The 21,607-nt window shown below is 45.6% G+C and overlaps 1 pseudogene; it reads left to right on the top strand.

Annotated features, from left to right (window-relative positions):
• Positions 1 to 8,317: 8,317 nt before the first annotated feature.
• On the top strand, positions 8,318 to 8,584 carry LOC110290572 (ATP synthase F(0) complex subunit f, mitochondrial pseudogene; annotated as a pseudogene).
• Positions 8,585 to 21,607: the final 13,023 nt, after the last annotated feature.

Here is a 21,607-nt window from a genome sequence, read left to right as displayed (position 1 = left end):
TTAAAAATTATTTAATTTTTAATTTTTATTTTTATGTGCATTGGTATCCCTCCATGTATGTCTGTGTGAAGATATCTGATTCTCTGGATTATAGACAATGGTGAGCTGGAACATAGGTGCTGGGAATTGTGCCTGGGTCCTCTGGAAGAACAAGCAGTGCTCTTAACCCTTAAGTCATTTCCCCAGCTCCTAGGACTCATATCCTTTCCCCTCCCCACTTAGGTTTTTCGAGACAGGGTTTCTCTGTGTAGCCCTGGCTGTCCTGTAACTCACAAGGCCAGCCTTGAACTCAGAAATCCGCCTTCCTCTGCCTCCCAAGCGCAGAGATTAAAGGCGTGTGCCACCACTGCCTGGCTGACTCACATATTTTTAACTACCTTAATCAGTATAGCTGTGTGTATCTCTCTTAAGATAATGAATACAATTTATTGGGTGTGTGTATATCTGTGTGGACAGGGGGAAGTTGGAGAACAACATGACATTCTCTCACTATGTGGGGCCCAGGAGTCAAATTCAGGTTTCCAGTCTTGGTGGCAAGTACCTTCAGCAGCTGAGCCATCTTACCAGAACATTCCTCGTATTATTATTACTTTTTAAAAAATAGTTAGGAGTCGTGTATCTAAGGCAGCCTTGATTTCATTCTGTAGCTAAGGCTGACCTTGAATGTCTCATCTTCCTGTACCAAGCAGTGGGATTCCAGATGTTCATCCCTCTGTTTTATGTGGTGCTGGGACTGAATCAGCACCTCTTGCTAAAGGAGCCCTCTTCCAGCCCTGCTACCCTTGCTGCATCCTTAACATAAAACCACTGGTCAGTGTGTGTGTGTGTTTGTTTTTGTTTAATAATTCCCCAAACAAACCATACATAGATGGCTCTCCTAGACAAACATGTGCTGATCCCAAAGATGGGAGGAGAAAGACCACTGACCCAAATCACCATGGCCAAATGAACTAAGGCAAGCAGTTGGTTAAAGTAAGCTACTTCGGCGCTGGAGAGATGGCTCAGCGGTTAAGAGCATCAACTGCTCTTCCAGAGGTCCTGAGTTCAGTTCCCAGCAACCACATGGTGGCTCACAACCATCTGTAATGTGTTCCAATGCCCTCTTGTGGTGTGTCTGAAGACAGTATACTCATATACATACAATAAATAAATAAGTACCAAAAAGTAAACTATTTGTTCCCGTACACGAGATGCCTCCCACTGAGGGAGTTTGAGAGGCCAGCACTGGGTGTGAGAAGACAAGGATTTCATAGCTCAGGGATAAGGGTTTCCAAATGTGCGATTTGATGAGCAAACTAGGGAGGGTCACAGGAGCAGAACACGTGCAGAGCAAGTTGGTCCTAATGACCTCCTGAAACAGAGACATGGGGGCAAGGTGAGCATACTGGGTAGTCACAGGTGGTCACACAACCTTTTGAAACAAAGGTAGTGTTGCAAGATACCATGAAACAAGCACGTGACTGCCATTCCTGGAACAGGCAGTACAAAACTATTGTGGTTAAGGTTACAGAGGAGACACAGCCCAATCCTTGGGAAACAAGAGGTTTAATGGTAAGCTGAAGTGAACTTGGTTTCTCTTATAAGATGGACACAGGCTGGTTCTTCACGTGGCCATAGCTTTCCAGGCTCTCATGCTTTCTGAGGTCAGGAGTTAATCATGTATGTTATGCTCTCTCTCTCTCTCTCTCTCTCTCTCTCTCTCTCTCTCTCTCTCCACACACACACACACACACACACACACACACACACACCTCCGAATAGCTGTAGCCATTTTGTCCCATGCCTGCCAGCTATTTCATATTGTTGCTGTAACATGCCTGCCAGTCATTGACACAAAAAAATTGACTTGGCTCAAGGACGTGTTGACCACATTCCTTGTTTTGTTCTGTATGAGGTTTGCTAACTTTTCTTTTTTCTTTTTTAATGTATGTGAGTACACTGTCATTATCTTCAGACACATCAGAAGAGGGCATCAGACCCCATTACAGATGGTTGTGAGACACCATGTGGTTGCTGGGATTTGAACTCAGGACCTCTGAAGAACAGTCAGTGCTCTTAACTGCTAAACCACCTCTCCAGCTCCAGATTTGCTAATTTTAAGAGATTCCACAAAGCTTTACATAGGACCCATCAAATCAAAGTTCAATATGAACTGTTCTGTCTAAAATATCTTGAGTCAGAGCTGACCACCAGGCAGCCCTTCCTGCACCTATCCATGAGCTCACTGTTGTTCATGTGGCTGACACTGAAGAGTGCTACTAATAAGCCAAAAAGTTATGATTATAATACTCATGCTCTGTTATCTCGATGTTCTGAAATTCCCCTGTTCACCACGTATCCCTATCCACTCCTCCCCCTTTCCGAACGCAGGACCACTCAGCTTAAAGGTTAGCTGATAATGTTTGCCTAGTAAGCCAACTGCTCCTCTCCTTGTCCTTTAAACTGGTGAACTTGGCTTTTCCTATAAAAAGCCTACCCTGAGGATAGACTGGTGCCACAATTAGGTTTTTCCTCCTTGTGGACCTGGACATCCAGTACTATGGTGTGCATTTAATAAGCTCTTCTTCCTTAGCTGAGATTGGTGTATGCATGGGTTGTGTGGTGATCCCCACACCCCAACAATGTTACTCTTAATTAAACCCCATGTTTTAAAATTGTAAAATTTGTGATATCTAAGCTCTATGACTGTTTCAAATACTAAACTTTTTGGGGGGCAGGGTTGGTTGGGGGTGAAGCAGAGGCATGACCTCACTATGTAGGCCTGGCTGCTGTCCTAACCATCCTGGAATTTACTATACAGACCAGGCTAGACTCAAAGTCAAAGATAACTGCCCGCCTCTGCCTTTAATCTGCTAAATTCTAGGATTAAAAGCATGGGCCATCAGGCCTGCTCAAACCAAAGACTCTGTGACACAGAGTTCCCAGCCAACTCATACTATAGGGAACCACAAGTCTCCTCTCCAACCAAAAGACAAAAGAGTAGGGAGTCTTGCGGTCACTCTTATGCCTAAGCCACACCCTTCAATGCCACGGAAGAAGATTTAGAGGAGCAATTTTTACCTACCCTCCAAAATTTCTGGGACCATGGCTCTCAAAGGAGGTTCTCATAGGGACCAGAGAGGCTTCAAGATTTCCATCTGTAAGGGGAGAAAGGTGGAAGCCTGGGCTACAAATGGAGCTTGTGCAGAAAGAAGCCAAGGCCATGCAAATTTAGGAGAAGCCCTGCCCCAAGTAAATAACCCACAAAGGCTCGGAACTCACTGGTGTGTGGCTTCCTAAGCGGCTCATTTTCCAGTTCACCGGCCCACTGCCACCCCAGGGAGTGTTTTTTCCTTCTTTCCTTCCTTCCTTCCTACCATCCTTCCTTCCTACCATCCTTCCTTCCTTTCTTTTTCTTTCTTTCTTTTGTTTTGTTTTGTTTGTTTTAGTTTTTGTTTTTTGAGACAGGGTTTCTCTGTGTAGCCCTGGCTGTCCGGGAACTTACTCTGTAGACCAGGCTGGCCTTGAACTCAGAAATCTGCCTGCCTCTGCCTCCTGAGTGCTGAGATTAAAGGCTTTCGCCACCATGCCTGGCTTTCTTTTCTTTTTTTTTAAGATTTATTTTATTTATATGAGTACACTGTAGCTGTCTTGAGACACATTAGAAGAGGGCATCAAATTCCATTACAGATGGTTGTGAGCCACCAATGTGGTTGCTGGGCATTGAACTCAGGATCTCTGGAAGAGCAGCCCATGCTCTTAACTGCTGAGCCATCTCTCCAGCCTTCTCTCTCCTTTTTTTTTTTTTTTTTTTTTTTTGACTTAAAACTGTAACATTCTTTCCCCCCTTCCCCAACCCTGGTTCCCTTCTTGACCTGGGACCCCACTCCATCAGGACCATTAGGTTCTCTTATTTGTTTCTCATTACAGATGGTTGTGAGCCATCATGTGGTTGCTGGGATTTGAACTCATGACCTCCAGAAGAGCAGGCAGCGCTCTTAACCACTGAGCAATCTCACTAGCCCCTTTCTTTTTTTTTATTAAAAAGAAAAAAAGTTTTTTTGATTCTTTGAGAAAGGCTGACCTAGAATTCTCTAGGTAGGCTAGGTGGGCCTTGAACTCAGAGATAAACCCATTTTTGCCTCTTAAGTTCTGGAACTAAAGGGGTATGCCACTATGTCCAGACTTCCTCTGTTTTAACTCAGGAGACAGAGACAGGCAGATCTCTGAGTTTGAGGACAGCCTGGTCTATTGAGTAAGATCTAGGACAACCAGGGTTACAATGAAAAATCTTGTCTTAAAAAAACTAAATATGGGAGGCAGAGGCAGGCGGATTTCTGAGTTCGAGGCCAGCCTGGTCTACAAAGTGAGTGCCAGGACAGCCAGGGCTACACAGAGAAACCCTGTCTCGAAAAACCAAAAAAAAAAAAAAAAACCTAAATAAACAAATGGTCTCTATTTCTTATTTTTCTTTCTTTCTTTTCTTCAGAAGGAACACCCAGATAAAGAGATACACCGAACAAAGTGTTTTTTTTGTTTTTTTTTTTTTGGTTTTTCGAGACAGGGTTTCTCTGTGTAGCCCTGGCTGTCCTGGCACTCACTTGTAGACCAGGCTGGCCTCGAACTCAGAAATCCGCCTGCCTCTGCCTCCCGAGTGCTGGGATTAAAGGCGTGTGCCACCACGCCCGGCTTCCGAACAAAGTTCTAAAAGGTAAAAAAAAAAAAAAAAAAAAAAAAAAAAAAAGTCCTGAGCACAAAATAGTTCTGTGCTCATGGAGCTGGGCAGGTCACCTTCCTACCCGTCGGACAGTCTGGAAGAACTGTCAGGTCTCCTTATCACCATTTCATCATGGATACATGATAAATTATTAACTGGAAGTTTCAAGTGTACAGTCATCCTATGATCTTGTGACCAGCTGCTATTAGGAGCCACCAATAGTTGACTGATTAAAGGCCAATCAGAGCCAGTACAGCCTTTACTCCCAACAGAGGATGGCAGAGCCCTGATTTTGCAGCCAGCCTGGTCTCCATATAGGGAGTTTCAGGACAGCCAGAGCTACAAAAGGAAACCCTGCCTTGCTGGGGGAAATTTGTCAATCAGCATTCCTGAAAAGCAGCTGATTAAAACCCCCCTGCCTCGTGCTGAGCTGTCTCAGGGTGGGAAAGCACCAGTTGCTTTCTTGCAGAAGCTCACACCAGGGACTCCATCACCATCTTCTGACTATGTTCAGGCAGCAGACATACACATGCAGGCAAAAACCTATATTTTATGTAAACATCAAATAAAAAATCTTTTTTTAAAAAATATCAATAGCAAGCCGGGCAATGGTGGCACACACCTTTAGTCCCAGCACTCGGGAGGCAGAGGCAGGCAGATTTCTGAGTTTGAGGCCAGTCTGGTCTATAGAGTGAGTTTCAGGACAGCCAGGGCTACACAGAGAAACCCTGTCTTGAAAAAACAAACAAACAAAAATGGCTGTGAAGGGTTTGGATTGCTGCAGGTCCAGAGCCTAAATACAACTTCTTTGGGGCTGTGTTTAGGTCCCCCAAAAGCAATTCCTTACCCACCATGTGCCAGACCTAACAGCCTGATAGGCTTAAAATAAAACCCTTTGGAATGTATTAACAAAAGCTTAACTGCGCCAGTGGAATGGATAAGAAGCGATCAGGTAGGATCTGAGGCCTGCAGTTGAGATTCCCTGTCTGCAGTAATCCACTTCCCTGTTTCCACCAGTAGGTTAGGTCCAAGCTGGGCTCAGCCTGTCTGTCCGAGAAGCTGCGTGCTTTCTCCCATTTTGCTTCTCTCTGCTTCCCCTTCCCCATGGAGAGATAACCTTGGCCGACTGATCCCCATTCACCTTTGTTTCCACTCACAGAGTGGCACAGTTTGGTGAGCTCGCTGCACCCTTGCTTACACGACCCATTTTTAGTTTCTTTTTTCTTTTTTGTTCTTTTTTTGTTTTTTGGAGACAGGGTTTCTGGAACTCACTCTGTAGACCAGGCTGGCCTTGAACTCAGAAATCTGCCGGGCCTCTGCCTCCCAAGTGCTGGGATTAAAGGCATGTGCCACCCCTGCCTGGCCACAACCCATTTTTAAATGCTTTGTTGTATAACCTCCTTTGTTACCATAAAAACTCCACAAGTCTGTTTCTACATCATTAGGACATTGTACTGGAGGGAGATCTCAGTATATGTTGTTTCTGGGATGTAGTCTCTCTCTCTCTCTCTCTCTCTCTCTCTCTCACTCACTCTCTCTTTAATTTTTTTTTTAAGATTTATTTATTTTATGTATGTGAGTACACTGTAGCTGTCTTCAGACATTCCAGAAGAGGGCATCGGATCCCATTACAGATGGTTGTGAGCCACCATGTTGTTAGGAATTGAACTCAGGACCTCTGGAAGACCAGTCAGTGCTCTTAACCACTGAGCCAGCTCTCTAGCCTATGGTCACTGTTTTTCTTTCTTTCCTTCCTTCCTTCCTTCCTTCCTTCCTTCCTTCCTTCCTTCCTTTCTTTTTTGGTTTTGATTTCTGTTTTTGGAGACAGGGTTTCTCATTGTAGTTGTCTCTGTCCTTAACCAGATAAAGTGAAAGTTCTGGGTCTAAGCCTCCTACAGACAGTTTTCATGCACTGTGCTTCCTGGCCCCCATTTGAATTCTAATTGAATGTGTAATATCTAAACAAATAAATGAAATTGAGGGTACCGGTATATTGCAGGTGTCTTGTTCTGTTGTTGTTGTTATTTTTAAGTGTGTGTGCACACACACACATGCACATGTGTATCTGTTGTGGGTGCACATGACTGCAGGTACCCCACAAGGTCAGCGGTGTCAGGTCTCCTGGAGCTGGAATTGCAGGCACTTTTGAACCTTCTGACTTAGGTACTGAAGCTCAGACCCAGGGCCTCCACAGGAGCACACATGATCCTAACTGATGAGCCATCTGGCCAGGCCAACCCCAAGCTACCCCTCTGGATTTTATGTGAAAGATGAAGGTAACTGTATCTAACTAATTTCTAAAGACTATGTGAGAGTCTGAAGGAGGGCGCTGGGCCAGTGGCTCAGTGGATAAAACGCTGCTATACCAGGTTGAGGAACTGAGTTCAGATCCTCACAACCCACGTGGAGTCAGACAGGTAGCAGCGCTCACCTGTAAACCCATGCTCGTATGAAGAAGTGGGCAGCAGAGGTAAATTCCCAGCAGCTAGCCTGGCATGTGAACAGTAAGCAAGAGACAATGAAACAAAATGACAGGTTCTCCAAGACACCTGCGCCCTAGTAGACACATTCTTCGTGAACACACACTGTAAGGAGCAGAATCACCTCTAGGTGGAGACATGCCATTATCTCCTCCCTAAATGTTGATCCACTTGGGCGGGTCTGGGACCTGACTGGGGGGAAGGGGGGCAGGACAGGACCACTCCTAGGCAAATAGATTAGATAATGTGCTTTTTCTTCTCAGAATTCTGGCCCCCTAGTACAGTCTAAAAGAGGTTCAGCTGTGATGCCCACCTTTGGGGCCTGACTCAGAAAAGTGGAGCTTTTTTTTTTTTTTTTTTTTTTTTTTTTTTATTCTGTCTTTTTCTTTTAGATGCTGGCCAGAGCCCAGGTAGGTGTGTTTTTATATTCCCAATGAACCTTCTGGGCTTCCTTAGTCCTCTTCTAAGGCTCATACCCCATCTGTGGAAAGGCAGTGGGGATGGGAAGGAATGCAAGCTTTACCTGAGATGAGATGGTGACAGCTGTTTTGTTTTGTTTTTATATTTTTTTCATACTTCTTTACTGCTCTATTGTCTTCTGTAACTCTGCTTTGCATCTACTTATGATTTTACTTAAAAGGGCCCTCAGTCTGCTCTTTGTTTGTTTGTTTGCTTGTTGTTTTTGAGACAGGGTTTCTCTGTACAGCCTTGGCTGTCCTGGAACTCACTTTGTAGACCAGGCTGGTTTTGAACTCAGAAATCCACCTGCCTCTGCCTAAGTCTGCTCTTTTTAACCCAAGGGAGGCAGTCACTAGCCAATTCTCAGGTGCTTACGTCAAATTTTGCTCAAAAATGTTTTAATTTTTCAAGATACAGTTTTCTCTGTGTAGCCCTGGCTGTCCTGGAACTCAGAGATTCATCTAACTCTGCCAACCAAGCACAGCGATTAAAGGTTTGTGCCACCACTGACTGGCTCGTGGTAGTGGACTTGTTCTCCCTCAGTGGGATTCACATTTTCTGGAGGCCCCAGCAAGATAGACCACCCAAATTCTAAAGCTGCATCTTCATTCTGGGGCTCCAGGGTTGAAGGGCTGCCTCAGGAGGTGTACACCTTCCAGACCTTCCAGACCAGGACTTCAAGATGGCGTTGCTCAAGCCATTGAAGGAGAAGAAGCTCATGGAGGTCAAACTTGGAGTGCTACCAGGCTGGATATTGATGAGGGATTTCACTGCCAGTGGCACTGCAGGAGCCTTTCGGAGAGGGGATGACCGGTATTACAACAAGGACATCAATGTTCAGAAAAGCAGCATCTCAGGGATTAACATGGTGCTGGCTGCCTACGTGTTTTTCAGCTACTACATTTCTTCCAAGGAACTCAAACATGAGCGGCGACACAAGTACCACTGAAGAAGGGTCGCTAGAGAGCATTGCATGGCCAAGTGTAACTGCCTGCCCCACTCTGACCTAGGAAGAATTCAACTAGCTGAACCCTCATACACTGACTGAGAACTAGTGTCCAATAGAAGGTGACTGGTTCACGTACCAAAAAAAAAAAAAAAAAAAAAAAAAAAAGGCATTTCAATGCTCTGAGGAGAGCGTTCAGTTTCATGAACTATCAGGGTAGACAGTTGTGCTGAGGAAGGCAGCATCTATGGAGGCCTCTCCTGGGAATACGTGATCTGGTCTGTGGGGATCCCAATCTGGGAAATGGAAGGGTTTGATGGAACCCAGATATTTTAAAAAGTGAGATGTCACATGCCCACTTGAGGTTCTTGGTCTTTTTTTTTTTTTTAATCTTGTTTGTCTTTGTATGTCTTGCTTTTGATTTTTACTCTCTCCATTCCATTTCTTGTGCTTCTTGTGTTCTGTGTTAATTGGTTTATCTTTTTTTGTTGTTGTTGTTTTTCAAGACAGGGTTTCTGCCTGTCTCTGCCTCCCAAGTGCTGGGATTAAAGGCGTGCGCCACCACTGCCCAGCTGGTTATCTTTATCTATTGTCCAGGATGATTATGAATATCCTATCACCAAGAGTCATCTCCAAACATTCTGTGAAACCGAATAGCCCACATTTGGAAATGACTGCCCCATCCCCACCCCAGGGCACTTTTGGTTCTCACATAGCCTGGGCAGCAGTAAATGTCACCCTCAGTAAACCCAACCATCCAGATCAGAATGGGAACATCTTGCCTTTGACAGAAGCAACTTCCAACCCTGGCTCCTGAATGAGGGTCTGTTTGGTTAGAAATGAGCAAGATGACCAAGCTCTGACTGTCGGCAGATGGACCTTTTGAGGACCTGTAGCCGAGGTCCGGGCACCCCTTCTGAAAACCGTTCTGCAGGACTCACAGGAGAAACAATGTCTCCTCCCTCCACATAACCATGTTTACCCACTTCCCCTGCTCACCTCCTCCTTCACAACCCTTGGCTACCATCTCCAGCCCCACTCTGCCCTCTCCTCTCTGTCTGCTTCAACCTCTACTCTGCCACCTAGCTCTTCCCTATCTCTCCTGTCTTCCTTCTCCCTAGATCTTCTCTACCTCCCTGTGTTTCCCCTCTCCACACCTGCCAGGGGGTGCCATATGACTCTCGAAACTCTTCCTCCTTCTCTTCCTCCAATCCTGTTTCTGAGCAGTACCTCCTTCTGTCCTCCCTCCCCTATGGCTCATTCCTGACAATTGCTACCCATTATCCCTTTTCCATTACAGATTTCTACAAGAGGAAAAATCAGATCAATACTCCCCCTTTAAGCCCAACATAAATTCCTTAATTTCTCTAATTGATCCTATATTTTTCAATACCTCCCCACGTGGGATGACTGTCAACAAATTCTCCATCCCCTCTTCACTACCAAAGATAGGGGATGGACTGCCACAAAGTCAGCTTAAGCACTCTCCGGAACAGCTTCAAAGACTAATGATGGATAGTAGAGGCAACTGGCCTCACTCTGCCAGGTTGGATATCCCAAGGGAGACAAGAGGTCACTCAGTGAGAACCACCAGGTTCTGGTAGAAGGATGAACCAGGCAGAACAAAAGCCCACTAACCTGTCTAAAGTAGCAGATGTGAAACAGAGCCGAGATGAATCACCTTCAGCTTTTCTGGAATGCCCCTTGGACACCTATCCGTTATTTCCCCTATAGACCCAGAGGACTTGGTTAACCTGGCCTTTGTTACTCGGCCAACACTTGACATTTGTAAAAAGATACAAAAGATGGATGCGTTTGCAGGAAAGAATGGGTCAGAACTATTAGAAATAACCTAGGTGTTTGACAGCAGAGACAGCAAAGATCTTTTGACAAAGACCGGCTGTGCCACTGTGGCTGCACTCTAACCCACTTTCTTTTTTTGTTTGTTTGTTTTTTGTTTTATTTTATTTTGTTTCTTTGTTTCTTTTCTTTCTTTCTTTTTGTTGTTGTTGTTGTTGTTGTTTTGACTTGACACAGGGCTTCTCTGTGTAACCCTGGCGGTCCTGTCAATCACTCTGTAGACCAGCCTGGCCTCAAATTCAGAAATCCACCTGCCTCTGCCTCCCAAGTGCTAGGATTAAAGGCGTGTGCCACCACGGCCTGGCTTCTAACCCACTTTCAACTCTGCCCATGCACCCCAGGATAAAAAAAAATGTAGTTATGCACAGGTAGCGCAACCTTGAATTCACTCTTAGCTCCCATCAGGTGATGGCGCTTCTTGCTATCCACAAGAGTTCTCTGGATTCTCAAGAGTAAACATACACACACACACACACACACCCTTTATATTTAATATGCCTTAACTGCTCAATGGCTGGGCCACTCCTAAGCCATGGCTACCACATTCACCTCCAATATTCCTGAATTAACACTTGCTAAATCTATATTTCATCTCTGCTACCTGAGACCCAATTGGGAGAATGGCCTCTGGGGCCGCTTCCCAGACTCTTACATATTGATTAGTGGGCTCTTAAGTCTGATTTTTCTGCTTCCCCATCATGGCAAATTTGTTCCTTCTCCTTCCTTTCCTTCTTTGTCTGGGAAATCTAAAAGTCCCGCCTCTGTCTCCCTGCCTAGCCATTGGCCATTGGCAACTTTATTTCCCAGTCGGAAGCAACTGGGGGCAGGCTACCTTTAGCATGAGAACACGGCTGTCCAGGATGAAAACAGGTAACCTTGCCCCATGGACCCAAGTCAATCTTGGCTATGGAAATTGGCTATGGAGGTTGGCTATGGAGGTTGAGGCTCCTTCTACCATCAGGTCCAACCTGTAAATGTTCTGGTGGACAAGGGAACTACCTGTTCAGTATTACAGGAACCCCAAGGGCACATAGGAGCAGTCATGGAAGTCCAGGAGATCCCAAGAATATAAATGTTCCACTGATCATACTGTTAATCTAGAGCAGAGAATGTGTGACTTGCTCGTTTATCATTTTATTTCTGAATGTCCCTACCCTTTACCAGGACAGGATGTCTTGAACAAGCTCCAGGCAACAATATAATTCTCAGGAGATACTCCTAGGTTGCAACTGGGAGGCTCTGCTAAGGCTTTTTTTGTTTGTTTGTTTGTTTTGTTTTTTGAGACAGGGTTGTTGTTGTTGTTGTTGTTGTTGTTGTTGTTGTTGTTGTTTTTCAAGACAGGGTTTCTCTGTAGCCCTGGCTGTCCTGGAACTCACTTTGTAGACCAGGCTGGCCTCAAACTCAGAAATCCACCTGCCTCTGCCTCCCAAGTACTGGGATTAAAGGGGTGTGCTACCATGCCCGGCTTCTGCTAAGGCTTTAACTCTAACCTGACCAATAAGAGAGGCGTATCTGCTCCTCCAAAATCCAACCCATTCACAGGAAGGGGGGTGGGAAAAGTTGTTGATCCAGGAAAGTCTTACAGTTTGGGGAGAGGACAATTCTCCTGGCCTGACCAAACATGTGCCTGCCATCATACTGTCACTAACATTTAGGGTGATGCCCACTTGTGTCAAGCAATACTCATCTGCTTGGGAGCCAGGGAAGGGATTCGGGGATCACATCAGGCATCTCCTTGAAGCAGGCATACTGACTTCTTACCAGTTTATCTGGGACACTCTCTTGTTGCCTACTCAAACATCTGGAACTGGAGACTACAGACCAGGACACGACTCGGAGGAAGTGAATGATGGTAAGATCTGTTGACCTGGTTGATTCAAATCCTTACATTTTGTTCGGTCTCTTATCACCAGGCCACAAAGTTTACACTGCCTTGGACTTAAAAAAAGATACATTCTAGTCGGGCGTGGTGGTACATGCCTTTATTCCCAGCACTCGGGAGGCAGAGGCAGGTGGATTTCCGAGTTCGAGGCCAGCCTGGGCTACAGAGTGAGTTCCAGGACAGCCACGACTACACAGAGAAACCCTGTCTCAAAAAACCAAAAAAAAAAAAAAAAAAAAAAGATACATTCTTTTCCAACCCGTAATTAAAATTAAGTCAGTCATCTTTGCATTTTGAATGAACTCACCCTGAGCTGGGGATATCAGAGCAACTAACTTGGACCAGGCAGCCTCAAGAGTTCAAAACCTCTCCCATCATCTTTGATGGATCACTCCACCAGGATTTAGGTCTCTTCCACAGTAAGTATCCTGAGCTAACCTTGCTTCGATCTGTGGATGATTTATTATTGGCTACTAAAGACAAGGATTGTGTGAGAGCCACTCTAGGCTTTTTGGGAACTCTAGCCCAGTTAGGCTATAGAGTTTCTAAGAAGAAAGCCCATGTTTGCTTATTTCAGGTTATCTACTTGGGATATGAACTGAGAGAAGGAAAAAGATTCTTGTCCCAGGCCTGCATAGTGGCCATAACACAAATCCCAGCTCCAACCACAGAAACCAAGGAGTTTCTGGGAACTGTTGGATATTTCCATCCTTGGATACCTGGGTTTGCTGAAATTGCCAAACCCTCGCACTCAGTTATAGCTGTAACATTCCTTTGGAAACACGAACAAGCCTTTAAGAAAGAAGTCCTGGGCCAGGAGGCCCCTACTTTAACTCTTCCTGTGTCCAAGTCCTTTCATCTCTATGTCCATGAAAGAAGGGCATTGCCAAGGGAGTCCTGACTTAGACCCTGAGTCCCTACTCATCCCGAGCAGAAAGGGCCTAAGTGGTAGCTAACAATTTTTTTTTTTTTTTGGTTTTTCAAGACAGGGTTTCTCTGTATAGCCCTGGCTGTCCTGGATCTCACTCTGTAGACCAGGCTGGCCTCGAACTCAGAAATCTGCCTGCCTCTGCCTCCCGAGTGCTGGGATTAAAGGCGTGGGCCACCACGCCCGGCTACAAATTTTTTTTAAGATTTATTTATTTATTATATGTAAGTACACTGTAGCAGTCAGTGCTCTTAGCCACTGAGCCATCTCTTCAGCCCCCAGTAGCTAACAAATTAATAATGAAAATTATTCCCTCCTTATCTCTCTGGGGTCGGACAATGGCCCAACCTTCATGGCTAAGTTATCTCAATTGTTCCTTAAGGCTCTTATAATACATTGGGAACTTTGTTGTCTGTCATCCTCAGAGCTCAAAAAAGGCAGAGGATGAATAGGACTTTAAAGGAGATTCTAACCCTAATTATACTCTTAAAAAAAAAAGAGGTTTATTTATTTATTATATGTAAGTACAATGTAGCTGTTTTCAGACACACCAGAAGAGGGCATGAGGACATCAGATCTCATTACAGATGGTTGTGAGCCACCATCTGTAATGGCTGTGGGATCTGAACTCAGGACCTTTGGAAGAGCAGTCAGTGCTCTTAACCACTGAGCCATCTCTCCAGCCCCTAATTATACTCTTAAGACTGGAGGTAATCCACAAAAAACAAAACAAACAAACAAACAAAAAGTAAAGCCGGGCATGGTGGCCCATGCCTTTAATCCCAGCACTTGGGAGGCAGAGGCAGGTGGATTTCTGAGTTCGAGGCCAGCCTGGTCTACAAAGTGAGTTCCAGGACAGCCAAGGCTACACAGAGAAACCCTGTCTCGAAAAACCACAAAACAAACAAACAAACAAACAAAAAGACTGGAGGTAATACCTTTACCTGACTCAGGGTCCAGTGAAACCCTACCAGAAAATATTCACCCCTTACAAAATAGTCTATTGGCAATCACCTCCCATGATTCTTTGAGTACATGCTGGATAATGACCAGATTGCCTCACTCCACTCTTGGAGTGCTTAAAAGGATTGCAGGTAACCTTGGATAAGATTCTTCCCCGACGGGCGTGGTGGCGCACGCCTTTAATCCCAGCACTCGGGAGGCAGAGGCAGGCGGATTTCTGAGTTCGAGGCCAGCCTGGTCTACAGAGTGAGTGCCAGGACAGCCTGGACTACACAGAGAAACCCTGTCTCGAAAAACCAAAAATAAAAAAAAAAAAAAAAAAAAGATTCTTCCCCATGAACCAGGTGTGGCGGTGCATGCCCTTATTCCCAGCACTCAGGAGGCAGAGTTTGACAGATTTCTGTGAGTACACACACAAACCAAAACCCTATTTAGAAAAAAAAAAAAATCTAGAAAAAAATAAATAATTAATATTCTCTGTTTTCTGGAACATGACCTACTTCAACCCATGATCTTGGCTTGTTTTGAGGAGCAGCCAAACCCTTCCTAACCGTCCCTCATCACATGTTAACCACATGGCGATGACCCACTTGTTTGTCTGTTTTTGAGATTTTCTGTACTTCTTTACCGCTTCATCGTCTTCTGTAAACCTGCTTTGCAACTACTTGTGATTTTACTCCTTAAAAGTGCTCCAAAAAATGGACTCAGGGCTGCTCTCTTTAATCTGACTTGGGAGGCAGCCACTGGCCAGCTCTCAGGTTCACCCCAATAAAAATCAACCTTGCTTTGACTTTGGCCCAAAATTGTGGTAATGTCCTTATTCTCCCCCTGGCGAGATTAACAGTACCCTAGAAATGAGGGGTCCAGTCCCCCACCTGCGTCCCAGAGATCTTTCCCGTTACCTAGCAGTGTAGCTGTCCTGAAACTGGCACACTTAATTCGCAAGAGATGAGGCAGAGACACCCGCCGGCTGACAGAGGATGTTCCCTATGATGCTGGTCAGAAAGCCAAGGCTAAGGCCGGGTCAGAGTTCCAGTTCTCTGGTCAGGGACAGGGAGAAGAATAGGTTCTGAGTGCAGAGTGAAGAGGAAAAAAGACAGGAAAGAGACTAGAGTCTGACCTCAACATATAAGATGTTCATTAGCTCACACCACAGACAGGAGGTTGGGGGTGGGGCGGGGTGAGGCAATGGTTGGGACCTTTTTTAGGGATGGGTGAGGGCCGTGGGAATGAGGGAGCAGGGATTACAGCAGAGGGTGTGTGCAGGTCGCAATGCTCTCTCTTTTTCTTGGAACTGTTGCTCAAGCAGGACAGATTGCCTTGGACTGCAGGCTGCCTCCACCAAAGGTCCTTCCCCTCTGTGTTGTGGCTGACTGCTAATGGTTGAACAAGGTCAACTGTAATTTTATAGGAATCCCATTTTTATGACCAAGACACTCTGTCAAGGACAAGGACAAAGACAAGGCAGGCCAGTGAGGTAGCTGGAGGAGATTGTCCTGTATTGAATAAACTTATTTATTTAATACAAAAAAGAAGCCGGGCGTGGTGGCGCACGCCTTTAATCCCAGCACTCGGGAGGCAGAGGCAGGCGGATTTCTGAGTTCGAGGCCAGCCTGGTCTACAAAGTGAGTGCCAGGACAGCCAGGGCTACACAGAGAAACCCTGTCTCGAAAAACCAAAAAAAAAAAAAAAAAAAAAAAGAAAAAAAGTCAAAGAAGAGAGACGACAATAAGAGACTGCAGAGTTTAAGGCCAAGAGAGCCCTTAAGTCAATGTTGTACATGACTGTCCTCCAAGCTAAGCAAACGTCATCTTGGGGAGTTTACCTGTGGCCTCTTGCAAAAGCATTGGCTCATCTGGGCTTGTTGTTATCTTGGGAAGGTCATTTCTTGGAGGATTCTGATTGGAAATAGGAAGTTAAGAGGGGCATAGAGAGGCAAGAGATCTTCTGGCTATACACCTATTTCCTCCCATCTGACTTACAGAACTCTGCCTTAATTGCATGTGTCCTTAAAGAGGCAGTACCTGGGCAGCTACACAGAAGCCCTCATCCATGCTGGATAAAGACTTTCCAGTTCTGCCTCACGGGTCCTGAGGAACCCCTCATCTACGCTCTGGAAGGAAGTCACTGGTTCCCTCAGAGTGCGGGTTGTTGGAAGCACGCCTCAGTTTGTCATTGGACCCTTGGGAAGAGGGGTAGGTGGGCCTTTCATGTGTCTGCCCTGAGGAAGGAAGTTTTGCAATGCCCACCCCCAAAAGACAAAGCATCCAAAATAACAAAGTGGTGGTGGGTAGTTTTACTTTGTTTTGTTGTCCTTGAGATAATAGCCTGGCTTAGCTGGGCTCCAGCTCACTATGAAGCCAAGTGTGACTTTGAGATTCTGCTTCTGGTGCTAAGGTCACCAAATCCCTTTCTGTGATCCGATTTCCCCAGTCCCGAGGGAAAATCTTCATAAACATTAAATCCACCTAGGTCCAAAGAATTACCTATATCTACTCCCACTCCTAACAAACTCCATATTAAAGACACAGCAGTGTGGAGATAGAAGACAGAGACAGGGGCAGCAGACTGGGTACAGTGGCTCATGCCCACAATCCTAGCACTTGGGAAACTGATGCAGGAATATTTCTGTGGGTTGAGGGCCAACCTGAGCTACAAAGCAAGTTCAAGGCCAACCTGGACCACATAAAACAAGATGGAGGGTGAACAGGGTGGCTTAGTTGGTAGGTACTTGCTGCCCAACCTGATGACCTGGATTTGATCCCTAGAGCACATGTGGTAGGAAGAACCAACTCCAGCAAATTGTCCTCTGAACTCCACAGGCATACCATGACACTTGAATTATGTGCATACATGCATATGCACATACACACTCCACACACACACACACACACACACACACACACACACACACACACACACACCAGGGCACGTGCACTAAAGAAATGCAATAAAAATAAGTTAATTTAAATATTTTAATTTCCTATTTCCAGTCTGAAGCCTCTAAGAAATGACCTTCCCAGTAGAACTCAGAATACTTGGCCCAGTTAAACCAGGACATGACACTTCAGGGTTCTCCTCTACATAGGTTAACCTCTCTGGGAAACACTTGTTAACCATGAGTTACACTCGTTACTCAAGGAGTCCATGGGAAGAACATGCCTTCCCCAACCGTACAGGAGCCTCTGGATGATAAGCTGAGTGGTGGTCATATGGTTCTGTGATTAGAGCAATGACCTGCCTTCACTGAGTATTAATGTCTCATCCCTAAAGTACATAGGATGTGTTTTCCATGAGTTATGATGGGCATGCTTCCTCGAGTATCTGAAAACACAGCTCCAGCAATGAGAAACCATTGGCTCAACCTGCTTGAAACCTTTGTGTGGTGGTTCAAACGAGAATGGCCCCATGGATTCACAGATCTCTGCCTGCTTAGACCTCAGTTGATGAACTGCTTGGAAAGGATCAGGTGTGGCCTTGTTGGATGATGGATGTCTCTAGGAGCAGACCTCAAGGTTTCAAAAGCCCAGGCCATGTTGAGTGTCTGTTTGCTTTCTGCCTGTGGGTTAGGATCTAGTTCTCAGCTACTGTGCCAATGCCATGCCTGCCTCTGTGCCACCATGCTCCCCACCACGATAACCACGGACTCGTCCTCTGAAACTGTAAGCATGCCCCCAGTCAAATGCTGTCTTTTATAAAAGTTGCCTTGGCCATGGTGTCTTTCCACAGAATGTAGAACCTTCGAGGCACCTTGTGTTTGTTTTTCTGTTTTTCAGTGCTGGAGATTGAACCCAGAGTCTGGGGCACACAGGCAAGAGTTGAGCCAGACCCTCAGCCCCTACTGTGTTCTGTAATCTCTTATTACACAACCTGAATTCATGTCTTGAAAACAGTTATGTGGGGCCGGAGAGGAGATGGCTCAGTGGTTTAGGGCACTGACTGCTCTTCTGAAGGTCCTGAGTCCAAATCCCAGCAAACACATGGTGGCTCAAAACCATCTGTACAGATACAGTGTATTCATATACATAAAATAAATAAATAAATCTTTTTTTTTAAGCCGGGCAGTGGTGGCCCACACCTTTAATCCTAATCCCAGCACTCGGGAGGCAGAGGCAGGCAGATTTCTGAGTTTGAGGCCAGCCTGGTCTACAGAGTGAGTTCCAGGACAGCCAGGGCTACATAGAGAAACCCTGTCTCAAAAAAAAACAAAACAAAAAAAAAAAAAAAAAAAAAAAAAAAAACCCACCACCACCACCACCACCAAAAAAACCAAACAGCTATGTAACTTTAATTTTTTCAAAGCCTGTTTTTTTTAAAGATTTATTTATTTATTATTATATGTAAGTACACAGTAGCTGTCTTCAGACACTCTAGAAGAGGGCATCAGATCTCATTATGTATGGTTGTGAGCCACCATGTGGTTGCTGGGATTTGAACTCAGGACCTTCGTAAGAGCAGTTAGTGCTCTTAACCGCTGAGCCATCTCTCCAGCTCTCAAAGCCTGTTTTTAATGATGGTTCTTAAATGCTTTAACTTCCCTTCTAGATCTGCACTGTCTGGAAACCGGCAGTTCAGTTTACAGACTAACAGCAGCACCTCAGTCCATTCACAAACACTTCACAGATACACCAGCAGTCCATTTCAGCAGAATTGGGATAGCAAACATGCATCAGCAGCGGTGGCAGGACCTACCAGAGACAACCCGCCCTCAGTCTTGGCACAAATCATCAGGAGGGACCAGAAGGGATGCCAGGAGTTCTCCGTTCGTTGTGCCTTTCTTAGGGAAGCAAAGATACACAAATATTTGAGACCAACAAGCATTGCACAGCCTAGATCAGCCTCTGTCAATGTCCACTGAGTCCTTTTATACCCTCCAAACACCATGTGTCCTCCATGGGTCTTGCCTCAATTATGAGTCTCTCACTGACGTTACTCTGTCAATCAGCCTGAGTCTGAGGAAGGGGCAAGAAATCACAGCACACCACCAGAAGTTTTTAGGTTTGTTTCTCTTAATGGAGTCCTGACAAATGCAGCTCAACACTATAAGGCAGACCAATACATGTGTGTCGTTAGCAATGAATCCGTCATCACGTGTCCTTTCATGTGCTTGCTTTAGCAGCACATCCTCTCTCCTGAGTCTGTCTTAGCTTCCCACCTGTGTCCACTTCAGGAAAACACTCCTTCACATGTTGGCCCCAGCAAAGCACCATCCAACACAGCTGATAGTTACCTTCTCTGAGAGACCATCCCCACTCGGGCAGATGTCACCTCTGTGTCCTCTCAGCTTACCCATCGAAACCCTGATCATAGCACATTAACAAACCCATATCACAGCCGGGCGTGGTGGCGCACGCCTTTAATCCCAGCACTCGGGAGGCAGAGGCAGGCAGATTTCTGAGTTCGAGGCCAGCCTGGTCTACAAAGTGAGTGCCAGGACAGCCAGGGCTACACAGAGAAACCCTGTCTCGAAAAACCAAAAAAAAAAAAAAAAAAAAAAAAACCATATCACCAAATTAGGGTGTGACCTGAATTTTCTTATTTTGATTAATTGTAAAGACAAAAGTATAAAACAAAAAGTACATAAATGGAAAAAAAAAAAAAACCCTACGTTCTAACAATCAGACCCTGATCGCTGGGATCACAGACCCACAGACTCATGATGCCTTATATAAACCTCAGAGCCTGACTCCTAGTAACCCTTTGTCCCAAATGGTCATCTCAGGAAAGACAAGTGGGGCCATACAATTTACTATTTAATAAGACATTAAGCTGCCTCCCTCTTATCTACTCCAGCTTCCCTCTCTCCTCAGGCTCGGTGTGTGTGCGAATGTTTTCCTTGGCTGGATGAGTGTGGAGACCATGCATGCCTGGTGCTCTTGCAGAAGAGCTAAGTCAGAGCTGACTAGGGAAGTGGAGGGATTAAGAAATATCAGAAGTACACGGATGTGGTGGTGCACACCATCAATCCCAGCACTCAGGAAATAGAAGCGGGTGGATCTCTGTGAGCTGAAGTCCAGTCTGGTTTATCTAGCAAGTTCCAGGCCAGCCAGGGCTGTTAACACAGAGCAATTGTGTCTCAAAAAGACCAAGAAGAAGGGACGGAGGAGGAGGAAGAAGAAATAACAGAGACAAAACCGAAAGCCAGAATAAGGGATGGACAGGCTCTCTGATGGAGAAACCCACAGCACTCCAGAAGCTCAACGTTCATTATGTACAGCTGAAGAAGAGGCGGCATTACTGCATACAGATAGGCAAGAAGGCAGGGTAATGGGACAGCTGGATTAAGGAGGAAAGTTTACCTTATTTTGGTAGCATCAGTCTCTGTAGGACACAGTTCAGGCCATGAACATTCAGGGTAGAAAGCTACGGTGGACATTTTCCACAGACACTATCAACACTTGTGCTTGGTCCCTCAAGGCAGGCTTTGCTGTCCCTCAGAGCCTGAGGGTCAAGGGTCATGACATGGCCCTGCCTTTGTCTGCAACGTGCCTACTCAGGGCTCCTCTGTGGCCTACAAAAGAGAGTGAGAGATCCCCTGAAACCAGGGTGGCAGGGGGATGTGAGCCACTACGTGGGTGTGATGATCAAACCCAGGTCCTCTGTAAGAGCAGAAGGTGCTCTTAGCACACAAGCACCTCTCTGTCCCTAATCCTGCTTCCTTTAACTGCTAGAAAAGGACTCCAGTCCTTCTCAGAGGTATATTCTGTCTCTGAGAATCCACTGACTATTTCCATCCAATGTCTACTTCCTTCTGAATGTCTGGATGTCTGTTTAGTTGTGTGCATGTGTGCACCACTGCACGTATAGGGAGGACAAGTTCCAGGACAGCCAGGGCTATACAGAGAAACCCTGTCTCGAAAAACCCAAAAACAAACAAACAAACAAACAAACAAACAAAAGGAACGACTTCTGGGATTGGTTTTCCCCTTTGAGCTCCAGTCCTTGGGCTTTGACAGCAGCACCTTTGCCTCTTGAGACATCTCGTGGGCCCCAGTGTCTGTTCTTTTATTTGTTAAATGTTATTTATTTTTATGTGCATGGATGTTTTACCTACATATGTATCTATGCATATGATACCTGAGGAGGCCAGACGAGGGTGTGTCTTTGAGTTACAGAAGGTTGTGAGCCTTCAGATGGGTTCTGGGAATTGAACCTGGGATCTGGAGGAGTCGTCAGTCCTCTCAGCTACTGAGCATCTCTCCAGCCCCCATCTAGGTAACTTATGTTTTGTTGTTCTTTCTAGTTTTGTTCTGTTTTCTACATTTTATTGGCTACCGTCATATAGACACTAGAGCCACCTCTTTCCTTCCAGTCCTGACCATGGGTCAGGCCTCTCCAGGAGCCCCGCCTCTACCAGAACTTCCCCTGCTGCCAAGTAAGGTTTCCTTCTGTC

This window comes from Mus caroli, unplaced genomic scaffold (assembly GCF_978045245.1).
Source record: "Mus caroli unplaced genomic scaffold, Mus_caroli_1 scaffold_3, whole genome shotgun sequence".
NCBI lineage: Eukaryota > Metazoa > Chordata > Mammalia > Rodentia > Muridae > Mus > Mus caroli.
This window is presented reverse-complemented; position numbering and strand designations above follow the sequence as displayed.